The sequence below is a fragment of the Mytilus galloprovincialis genome, chromosome 11 (genome assembly GCF_965363235.1).
Source record: "Mytilus galloprovincialis chromosome 11, xbMytGall1.hap1.1, whole genome shotgun sequence".
NCBI lineage: Eukaryota > Metazoa > Mollusca > Bivalvia > Mytilida > Mytilidae > Mytilus > Mytilus galloprovincialis.
The window spans coordinates 5,756,715-5,769,452 of record NC_134848.1 but is presented as its reverse complement, the minus strand read 5'-3'; the positions used below and the strand labels follow the sequence as shown (position 1 = coordinate 5,769,452).

General features: G+C 35.7%; 1 protein-coding gene across 1 annotated transcript in view; it reads left to right on the top strand.

The window, feature by feature from the left end:
- Positions 1 to 12,738, top strand: part of LOC143051535 (uncharacterized) — a 342,484-nt gene that overhangs the window by 196,916 nt on the left and 132,830 nt on the right. The gene's annotated exons all lie outside the window — the stretch shown is intronic.

Below are 12,738 nucleotides of genomic sequence, written 5' to 3'. Positions count from 1 at the left end.
ACCCTTTTGGTGTTACTAATATCATGCATGTCAATTAAAATTTTATTATCATTCATCATCCACGATTTGGTCCGGATCCGATTTTTTATTACAGCACAGAAAACCAATGATATTTTAAAACTAATACCGAAAATGTATGTACACAAAGAAGTCAATTTCCTTTCTAAACAATTTATTCAATTTATTTATGTAAAAAAAATAATGGTATGCCGCTAATACAAACAATGATACAACTTTTATAAAAGAACAAGTTTCTATTTACTCCACGTTGCACGTAGTTTATGTAACAAAAGGCAATAGCAAACAATATGTTTATACACCCGTAAAAATGTTGACGGGACATAATGGTATAAAAGTCCCACATCCGTCTGTCCGTCGTAAATATGGTACAGCATATTATCATTAAACTGAACATGGTTGTTTTTTTCAGTCATGATGGTCAAACGATCTGTATCATTTTTGGTGAACTTTATGAGTTACAGGACTTCGTAACTAGAACAGTTTTTTTTTACAGTTCGCGTTGTATCTAGAAAACGTTTTATGACTATTGCTCAAAACTTTACACACTTCTTGGTTATATAATTCTGAAGAATTTGTATATACTTTTGAGAATGATTCAGAATTTGATTTTAGAGTTATTGAGTTTATGACAAAAAGGGGTTGGGGGTTCACATGTCGCGCCGTATCTCAGAAACTATCTATAATTATTGCATAAAACTTTACATACTTTTTAGTTAAATTATTCTTAAGATCTGTATACTTTGGTGATGATTCTTTAATTCACTTTTGAGTTCTTGAATTTTTATTGAGCTTCAATTTAGGGATCATATAAAACATGTTGTGATATATAAACTTCCTATTGAGCAAGAATAATGAATGAGTCAGGATATACCTAGCATGACTTCCCGTACAACCCCCGTGTTATTTTAAAAATATATATTATGTTGGTTTTTTTTCATACGACGAAGGGCGTATCATGCGCTCGAAGCGCAGCTGTTTATTTTTTTCTTTATTTTTTTTATAGATATATTAGAGAAATGACGGAATGACAGAAAATACAATGCAATTTTCAATACAATTAATATTTCCAAATGGCATAACTCTTTTAAAGAATAGTTGAAAGGCACTGATTTTCGAACGTGTCCATACGATATCAGTTGAATGGTACACTTGAAAAATCTAATTAACCAGAAGTCCGGAAGGACAGACAGGGGAATGGACATGCGGTATTTTATATACGCGCTGTGGTGAAAAAAAAAATATAGTTATTTACCATTAAAATTACGCAATGAGAGAATGATTTTAATCGCAACTAATCGTAATATATCCAGTCCTCTCGCTATTAATTCAATCGTTTTTTAGCCAAATCAAAAATTTCAAAATTATAGTTTCTCTGTCTGGACAAAAGCATCCATTAGCAAATTGAAGATTCTCCTTTGTAAGAATTTGCTTCTGTTTTCTGACCACATAAAACAGAAGATGTGGTATAATTGCCAATTAGACAACTCTCAACAAGAGACAAACATGACACAGAAATTAACAACTATAGGTCACCGTACGGTCTTCAACAATGAGCAAAACCCATACCGCATAGTCAGCTATAAAAGGTCCCGAAATGACAAGGTAAAACAACTCAAACGAGAAAAATAACGTCATAATTTATGTGCTGCAATTTATGTACAAAAAAAAAGTTCCGTTTGCAGGAGAATGCTGAGTTCACACGTAATTCGAATTAGTTTAATTCGCAATCGAAATGTTTTACGTCCTAGCGTAAATTCTAATTCAAATTGCAATGCGCGTCAAATTTGATTACTGTCCAATCGACGCTAACTTTTTAAAAATTCGTATCAACAAAAACGGATTTTCTCAGTGATAAAAACGTAAATTAAAGGATATTAAGGAGTATGTGTAATGAAACAGCAGCCACCAAACAAAACAAAGAACAACTTATAGAGGTCATCATACAGTAAGAAATAATATACGAGTGTGTACAGTAAATGTACCTGTATGTCATGTTCTAAATTGCCGAGTCTTTAACTTTTGAAAGCCGTAAAAATTATCAACAGTCTGTAATAACTTTTCTTGAGATGTTTCTCACTTAGACCACAATCACAGAGAGGTATATGTTATTCACATGATTTTACTTTCGAAAACAATGTTACCAATTTATAGATAGTACTTTACAAGCAATATTTATACATCTGAAAAATGTCGCCGGTAATTTGAAGCGATAACGTCGCAATTTTTTAGGATAAATCGCGATTATCATGGAATCCAGCACGGTGACCTATATTTTTTATTTGAGATTTGGAGAAAGCATGACAAAATGCAGTTTATGCAGAAAAATTATAAAAATGACATTTTCAGAAACAGTTTTTTTTCCATTTTTTTTGGTTTAGAAAAATACAACTTTGAGCATCTGGTCCGCAATGTCAAGCAAGACTTGAATAATTTTATAGTTATTCGTGTAGTGATTTATTTTTTTCTTTATTGCCATTTATCACAGCTTCAGATTGAACCCGATCTTAATAATTTACGACGAAGAATATCTGCTCCAAAAATTTTATAACATTGCCTAATTTTTTTACAAAATTACACAAATCCCCAATTTTCAGCCGCAATTTTCTCGAAAACAAGCACGGTGACCTATGTTTTATTTTGTGTTTTATTTTATAACTCGCCAAGGCCTACAACATATTTCAAAATTATAAAAATGACATTATATCGAGAAACTGTATCGGATGCCCTTAATAGTTTATACACAAATATAATTGGATATTTTCTTACCCAATGTTATATTTCTTACATTTGGTAAATTGTTTGACTCCTCTCATGATTTTGTTATCACACACCATTAACATGTTTATATTTTTATATTGATATAGAGAGGATGGACAGCTTTACATTATGCTGCTGAGAATGCACGGATTGATACAACAAAATGTTTAATAGATCAAGGATGCAGTCCTTGGGTGAAAACATTGGAGGTAACATTCAGTTTTATTCTTATTAGATAGATAGATATTTCATTCTCTAAAAACTAAGTACCAGTCAACAAAGATAATAGATGATAGTTGTGATGGTAAGGTATGATCGGTGTAAGGTGTGTTGGTGGAATGTGATTTGATAGTAGTTTTGTTGGTAGTGTATGATTGGTGTAGGGTGTGTTGGTAGAATGTGACTATTTCGTAATGGTGTCAGTAGGGTATAATTTGTGTAGGGTGTGTTGGTAGAATGTGATAAGTTGGTAGTTGTGTTGGTAGTGTATGATTGGTGTAGGGTTTGTTGGTGGAATGTGATTAGATGGTAGCTGTGTCAATAGTGTATGATTGGTGTAGGGTGTGTTGGTAAAATATGAGAAGATGGTAGTTATGTTGGTAGTTTATGATTGGTGAAATGTGATTAGATGGTAGTTGTGTTGGTAGTATATGATTGGTGTAGGGTGTGTTGATGGAATGTGATTAGATGGTAGCTGTGTCAATAGTGTATGATTGGTGTAGGGTGTGTTGGTGGAATGTGATTAGATGGTAGTTGTGTTGGTAGTGTATGATTGGTGTCAGGTGTGTTGGTGGAATGTGATTATATGGTAGTTGTGTTGGTAGTATATGATTGGTGTAGGGTGTGTTGATGGAATGTGATTAGATGGTAGCTGTGTCAATAGTGTATGATTGGTGTAGGGTGTGTTGGTGGAATGTGATTAGATGGTAGTTGTGTTGGTAGTATATGATTGGTGTAGGGTGTGTTGATGGAATGTGATTAGATGGTAGCTGTGTCAATAGTGTATGATTGGTGTAGGGTGTGTTGGTGGAATGTGATTAGATGGTAATTGTGTTGGTAGTATATGATTGGTGTAGGGTGTGTTGATGGAATGTGATTAGATGGTAGCTGTGTCAATAGTGTATGATTGGTGTAGGGTGTGTTGGTGGAATGTGATTAGATGGTAGTTGTGTTGGTAGTATATGATTGGTGTAGGGTGTGTTGATGGAATGTGATTAGATGGTAGCTGTAGTGTATGATTGGTGTCAGGTGTGTTGGTGGAATGTGATTAGATGGTAGTTGTGTTGGTAGTATATGATAGGTGTAGGGTGTGTTGATGGAATGTGATTAGATGGTAGCTGTGTCAATAGTGTATGATTGGTGTAGGGTAAGTTGGTAGAATGTGATTTGATGGTTATTTTGTTAATAGTGTATGGTTGGTGTAGGGTTTGTTGGTGGAATGTGATTAGATGGTAGTTGTGTTGGTAGTGTATGATTGGTGTAGGGTGTGTTGGTGGAATGTGATTACATGGTAGTTGTGTTGATAGTGTATGGTTGGTGTAGGGTGTGTTGATGGAATGTGATTAGATGGTAGTTGTGTTGATAGTGTATGATTATTGTTGGGTGTGTTGGTGGAATGTGATTACATGGTAATTGTGTCAGTAGTGTATGATTGGTGTAGGGTGTGTTGGTGGAATTTGACTAGATGGTAGTTGTGTCAGTAGTGAATGATTTGTGTAGGGTGTGTTGTTGGAATGTGAATAGATGGTCGTTGTGTCGATAGTTTATGATTGGTGTAAGGTGTGTTGGTGGAATGTGATTAGATGGTAGTTGTGTCAGTAGTGTATGATTTGTGTAGGGTGTGTTGGTGGAATGTCAATAGATGGTCGTTGTGTTGATAGTTTATGATTTGTGTAAGATGTGTTGGTGGAATGTGATTAGATGGTAGTTGTGTTGGTAGTGTATGGTTGGTGTAGGGTGTGTTGCGGAATGTGATTAGATGATAGTTTTGTTGGTAGTGAAAGGTTGGTGTAGGGTGTGTTGGTGAATGTGATTAGATGGTAGTTGTGTCAGGAGTGTATGATTGGTGTAGGGTGTGTTGGTGGAATGTGATTACATGGTTAATGTGTCAGTAGTGTATGATTGGTGTAGGGTGTGTTGGTAGAATGTGATCAGATGGTAGTTGTGTAAGTAGTGTATGATTGGTGTAGGGTGTGTTTGTGGAATGTGATAAGATGGTAGTTGTGTTGGTAGTGTATGATTGGTGTAGGGTGTATTGGTGGAATGTGATTAGATGATAGTTTTGTTGGTAGTGTATGATTGGTGTTAGGTGTGTTGGTGAATGTGATTAGATGGTAGTTGTGTTGATAGTGTATGATTGGTGTAAGGTGTGTTGGTAGAATGTAATTAGATGGTACTTGTGTTGGTAGTTGATGATTGGTGTAGGGTTTGTTGGTGGAATGTGATTAGATGGTAGTTATGTTGGTAGTGTTTGATTTGTGTAGGGCATGTAGGGTGTGTTGGTGGAATGTGATATGATGGTAGTTGTGTTGGTAGTGTATGGTATGTGTAGGGTGTGTTGGTGAATGTGATTAGATGGTAGTTGTGTCAGTAGTGTATGATTGGTGTAGGGTGTGTTTGTAGAATGGGATAATATGGGAGTTATGTTGGTAGTGTATGGTTGGTGTAGGGTGTGATGATAGAAAGTGATCAGATGGTAGCTGTGTCAGTAGGATATGATTTGTGTAGGGTGTGTTGGTTGAATGTGATTGATTAGATGGTAGTTGTGTTGATAGTGTATAATTGGTTTAGGGTGTGTTGGTGGAATGTGATTAGATATTAGTTGTATTGATAGTGTATGATTGGTGTAAGATGTGTTGGTGGAATGTGATTAGAAGGTAGTTGTGTCAGTAGTGTATGATTGGTGTATGGTGTGTTGGTGGAATGTGATTAGATGGTAGTTGTGTCAGTAGTGTAGGATTGGTGTAGGGTGTGTTGGTAGAATGTGATTAGATGGTAGTTGTGGTGATAGTTTATGATTGGTGTATGGTGTGTTGGTGGAATGTGATTAGATGATAGTTGTGTCAGTAGTGTATGATAGGTGTAGGGTGTGTTGGTGGAATGTGATTAGAAGGTAGTTGTGTTGGTAGTGTATGATTGGCATCTCCATCTGATTTTGCAGAAGTGATGAAACTATTTTTGATCCATCTTTTATTTACCATGTAATTTGATACTAAAACTATGTGGTGCTGTCTCCAGCCTCGAGTTAAAGGCAGCATTAGTGATTTTTAGCCTTATGTTACAGTTCTATGTAATATAGGCATTTTCTAGTAATACATGTATTACTGTTTTATGTAATATGGAGACTATATTACACATTTCAGTAATATAACAATATTACAGTTTTTAGTAATATAAGAATTCTATTACTATTTTTTGTAATATTACTTTTACTTGTAATATTATATAAAAAAGTAATATTACAGTTTTCAGTAATTGCCTGGACTGTGTAATTAGATGGTACTTGTGTTGGTAGTGTATGATTGGTGTCAGGTGTGTTGGTGGAATGTGATTAGATGGTAGTTGTGTCAGTAGTGTATGATTGGTGTAAGATGTGTTGGTGGAATGTGATTAGATGGTAGTTGTGTTGGTAGTGTATGATTGGTGACAGGTGTGTTGGTGGAGTGTGATTACATAGTAGTGTTGATAGTGTGTGATTGGTGTAAGGTGTGTTGGTGGAATGAGATTAGATGGTAGTTGTGTTGGTAGTGTATGATTGGTGTCAAGTGTGTTGGTGGAATGTGATTAGATGGTAGTTGTGTCAGTAGTGTATGATTGGTGTAAGATGTGTTGGTGGAATGTAATTAGATGGTACTTGTGTTGGTAGTTGATGATTGGTGTAGGGTTTGTTGGTGGAATGTGATTAGATGGTAGTTATGTTGGTAGTGTTTGATTTGTGTAGGGTGTGTTGGTGGAATGTGATATGATGGTAGTTGTGTTGGTAGTGTATGGTATGTGTAGGGTGTGTTGGTGAATGTGATTAGATGGTAGTTGTGTCAGTAGTGTATGATTGGTGTAGGGTGTGTTTGTAGAATGGGATAATATGGGAGTTATGTTGGTAGTGTATGGTTGGTGTAGGGTGTGATGATAGAAAGTGATCAGATGGTAGCTGTGTCAGTAGGATATGATTTGTGTAGGGTTTGTTGGTTGAATGTGATTGATTAGATGGTAGTTGTGTTGATAGTGTATAATTGGTTTAGGGTGTGTTGGTGGAATGTGATTAGATATTAGTTGTATTGATAGTGTATGATTGGTGTAAGATGTGTTGGTGGAATCTGATTAGAAGGTAGTTGTGTCAGTAGTGTATGATTGGTGTATGGTGTGTTGGTGGAATGTGATTAGATGGTAGTTGTGTCAGTAGTGTAGGATTGGTGTAGGGTGTGTTGGTAGAATGTGATTAGATGGTAGTTGTGGTGATAGTTTATGATTGGTGTATGGTGTGTTGGTGGAATGTGATTAGATGATAGTTGTGTCAGTAGTGTATGATTGGTGTAGGGTGTGTTGGTGGAATGTGATTAGAAGGTAGTTGTGTTGGTAGTGTATGATTGGTGTAAGGTGTGTTGGTGGAATGTGATTAGATGATAGTTGTGATGGTAGTGTATGATTGGTGTAGGGTGTGTTGGTAGAATGTGATTACATTGTAGTTGTGTCAGTAGTGTATGATTGGTGTAGGGTGTGTTGGTAGAATGTGATAAGTTGGTCGTTGTGTTGATAGTTTATGATTGGTGTAATGTGTGTTGGTGGAGTGTGATTACATAGTAGTGTTGATAGTGTATGATTGGTGTAAGGTGTGTTGGTGGAATGAGATTAGATGGTAGTTGTGTTGGTAGTGTATGATTGGTGTCAGGTGTGTTGGTGGAATGTGATTAGATGGTAGTTGTGTCAGTAGTGTATGATTGGTGTAAGATGTGTTGGTGGAATGTGATTAGATGGTAGTTGTGTTGGTAGTGTATGATTGGTGTCAGGTGTGTTGGTGGAATGTGATTATATGGTAGTTGTGTCAGTAGTGTATGATTGGTGTAGGGTGTGTTGGTGGATTGTGATTAGATGGTAGTTTTGTTAATAGTGTATGGTTGGTGTAGGGTGTGTTGGTGGAATGTGATTAGATGGTAGTTTTGTTAATAGTTTACGATTGGTGTAGGGTGTGTTGGTAGAATGTGATAAGATGGTAGTTTTGTTAATAGTTGATGATTGGTGTAGGGTGTGTTGGTGGAATGTGATTAGATGATAGTTGTTTCAGAAGTGTATGATTGGTGTAAGGTGTGTTGGTGGAATGTGATTAGATGGTAGTTGTGTTGATAGTGTATGATTGGTGTAGGGTGTGTTGTGGAATGTGATTAGATGGTAGTTTTGTTAATAGTGTATGGTTGGTGTAGGTTGTGTTGGTGGAATGTGATTAGAAGATAGTTGTTTCAGATGTGTATGATTGGTGTAAGGTGTGTTGGTGGAATGTGATTAGATGGTAGTTGTGTTGATAGTGTATGGTTGGTGTAGGGTGTGTTGGTGGAATGTGATTAGATGGTAGTTTTGTTAATAGTTTATGATTGGTGTAGAGTGTGTTGGTAGAATGTGATTAGATGGTAGTTGTGTTGATAGTGTATGATTGGTGTAGGGTGTGTTGTGGAATGTGATTAGATGGTAGTTTTGTTAATAGTAAAATTGAGAATGGAAATGGGGAATGTGTCAAAGAGACAACAAGTGTATGGTTGGTGTAGGGTGTGTTGGTGGAATGTGATTAGATGGTAGTTTTGTTAATAGTGTATGGTTGGTGTAGGGTGTGTTGGTGGAATGTGATTAGATGATAGTTGTTTCAGAAGTGTATGATTGGTGTAAGGTGTGTTGGTGTAATGTGATTAAATGGTAGTTGTGTCAGAAGTGTATGATTGGTGTAGTGTGTGTTTGTGGAATGTGATTAGATGGTAGTTTTCATCAAAATAAAATAAGAATTTTTACAGTCACTGAACAATGAAGAAATATTATAAAGGGCATACATTTTGAGAGAACAATATTCACCTACGATAAGAAAAAAAACCCTCCTTTACTGTAAAGTAGTATATATACAGAAGGGTAAAATACATTGAAAGATGGTACACTCCTACATACATGTACTAATATTCTTGCATTACTATACAATGTTGTAACTTTTAAAGGATTAAATTAAAAGCAGGAGGTATCGTTTTTTGTTTTTTGCATAAACAAATATAACCATTATTACAGTGTGTTTGGTCTTGCTCCCCTCGGTGAAATTATAACATTTGCATGCCCTTAGTTAGATCTAACCTATTCCATTAGAATATGAAAAAGAGACTCAAGAGGTGAGAAGAATGATGTGTAAAACTTTTTAAGAGTTGGAAAGTTTCAATATCTTTCGCATACATTTATTTTAATGAAATTTTAGGATTTTAGAAGAAAAAAGTATTTATCCATACAATCAAAATCTTCTTAACCCATGGCCAATACATAAATTTTGGGTTCGTATAATGGTATGGTGTCGTCCTCTGTGTCGTCAGCGTCGTCAGCGTCGTCTGCGTCGTCGTCGTCCGTAGACACTTTGGTTTCCGGATAATAACTTTAGTTTAAGTGAATAGATCTTAATGAAATTTTTTCAGAAGGTTCAATACCACAAAAGGAAGGTTGGGATTTATTTTGGGGATGATGGTCCGAACCGTTTAGGACTTAGGGGCCCAAAAGGGGCCAAAACAAGCATTTTTCTAGTTTCAGGATAATAACTTGTTTACCAGTATTTCAATTGCTCTGAAAGTATACTGCAATGTTTAAAATCACGAGGAGAAGGTTTGGATTCATTTAAGGGGTTATGGGGCCAAAGTTTAGGAATTAAGGGCCAAAAAGGGGCCAAAACAAGCATTTTTCTAGTTTCCAGACAATACCTAGTGTGTAATTGCATGGATCTCTCTGAAATTGTACCACAATGTACCATATAACAAAGGGGAGGCTGAGATTAAGTTTTGGGTTAATTGCCCAAAATATGTAGGAATTCAGGGCCAAAAAAGAGCCAAAAAGATAAATAAAATCTCAGTTTACCATTTTTTTAAGTTTTTTTTTTTTTCAACATTTTTCAAATTTCAAATTTTGAAAAGCTTCAAATAAGAAATATTCAATTGCACAGTATTGTGCAATAGATGTGTGAGATCTTGAACCACATTAATGTTGTGGCAAAAACCTATATTATGTCAAAAATTTTATCACAATCAAAATTCAGACGGTATCAAGCTTGAATATTGTGACCAAATTTGCCCCAACTGTTCAGGGTTAGACCACTGGGGTCGTATAAAGCTGCTCCCTGCGGAGCATCTGGTTTGTAAAATATATTATGTATGGAGAATTTCATAAAAGGTATCAAAAGCCCTCTCCCTTTTTCCAAAGTCTGTTATTTGTTTCCTTTATGCTAAATTCAATTATTTTCGTGTTTCTGGCCTCAGACAACAATTATTCTTCTCCTTTGTTACAATGCTTCTTTTGGTAAAAGTCAAATCAAATTAAAAATTTGCACCGTTTCAAACATGAAATAAATGTAACTGACCATTATTAGTCTAATAAAATATGCTTCTAATGCAATCCATCAGTGCCTTTTCTTTTGAGAGCCTTATTAACATACCAATGGTAGGATATGAATCATGTATAAATGACTATAAGACCGACTTTGGCTAATTTGAGGGGTGGTCGGAGGGGTCCTGATTCCGAAATCCCGGGCTTAAAATAATGAAATCTCGAGATGCAGAATTTAAAGAAATTCATATCCGGAAATCCCGAAATCGAAAAATATATTCCTTGATTCTGTAGGATCAATCCCCAAGTCCCGAGCTTAAAATCACCCGATCCCGATCCCCGAAAAAGGTCCTGTCTCCCTCTAATCCGCTACCCTACTTTCAGTTTTGCCAAATCACTATTTTCCCTTTTAACTATAAATATTAATGCCCCATTTTTGGGCATTATGTTTTCTAGTCTGTGCATCTGTGCGTTGGTTCGTTTGTTCGGACGTCCGCCCATCTGTCTTACTTCAGTTAAAGTTTTTGGTCGAGGTAGTTTTAGATTAAGTTGAGCATGTTTTACTCATTAATATATATGCAAGTGGTATGACCCCTTAAATAGTAAACATTTCAAAGAAAACCCTATAAGGAGGTATAATAGTTGTGGTTTTTGCGATCTAAACACCATGATATTGAGAACGCTCTGAATGGGTTATTTATTTTTCATTTTTGTTATCTATCATACGATTGGTTGAATTTGTGCATGTTTCAAACCGGAATTCTTATCTATGACTAAAATTCAGTCTGATGACGGAATCATATCCGGACTCCTTTTTTGTCGTTTTTCTCCCAAAATAACTCAATCTGGATAATCATAAGAATGGATGACAAATGCGACTATGCATGTTACCTGTAGGACACAGAGGCATGATGATTAATTTATTGTGGAAGGAAGAGAAGCGACACACAAAATGAGGTCTTCTCGTTTAATAGTATAGATATGCGGGACGCAAGGAATTTCAAATCGAAAATAAATTACAAAAAAGATGTGAAGTTTTGTGTCTTTCAAAACACGAACAAAATGCAGAATTAAATGCAGGATAAAGACAATAACTGTTAAGTGTCTTTAAATATTAGCTGTATATGTACTCGGCTCTAAACAGGAGTAATAGCTCGGTAAAGCTCACATTACACCTGTATCTTAGCCTCATACACATACAGCTGATATTTAAAGACACTAAACAGTTATTGTCTATATGTTTTCTATGTTTTAAGAATTTATGCATACGGGTTCATAATTTTATTATCCTCAAAAACAATTGTGTGCATTTTAACCAAAAACTGAATAATTTGCGTCTGAAACAAAAAATAAAACAAAGCTATCAAATCAAATTGGAATTAGGGGTAATATGAGAACACAACGGGTGTCGCATGTGGAACAGGATATGCTTACCCTTCCTGAACGCTTGAGATCACCCAAGTTTTTGGTGGGGTTTGTGTTGCTCAGTCATTGTTTCCTATGTTGTGTTCTGTGAACTATTTTTTGTCTGTTAATCTATTTCTTTTTTATCCATGGCGATGTAAGTTTATTTTCGATTTGTGAGTTTGAATGTACCTCTGATATCTGCTATCTTTTGCCCCTCTTTTTAAGCGCAATATTTCCACGATGAATAATTTGGGGTTCTAATGATGTACTGGTTGGTTGTTGGGTTTTTTTTTCGTTTTTTTTTGGGGGGGGGGTATATATACTATATGCAGTATAGTGATGTTTGACAGTAATTACTGAAAAACTGTATGTTTAGTAAAACGGCAAAGACGGAATCATGTACTTTTCAAGTAAGTTTCACATTTAACGGCGCATATCTAATCTAAAAATCTGTTAAAATAGTTGTGTCAGTAGTGTATGATTGGTGTAGGGTGTGTTGGTGGAATGTGATTAGATGGTAGTTTTGTTTATAGTGTATGATTGGTGTAATGTGTGTTGGTTGAATGTGATTAGATGGTAGTTTTGATCATAAGGTATAATTGGTGTAAGGTGTGTTCATGGAATGTGGTTAGATGGTAGTTGTGACGGTAATTTAATGACATTCCACCAATACACCTTACATCAATCATACACTATGATCAAAACTACCATTTAATCACATTCCACCAACACACCTTACACCAATCATACACGATTATCAAAACTACAATCTTATCACATTCCACGAACACACCCTACACCAATCATACCTAACCATCACCAATCTAATCATATTCCACCAACGCACCGCACCTTACACCAATCATACACTATTAACAAAACTACCATCTTAGTACATTCACCGAAACACCTTACACCAATCATACACTACCATCACAACTACCATCTAATCACATTCCACTAACCCATCTTATACCAATCATACACTATTAACAAGTCTACCATCTA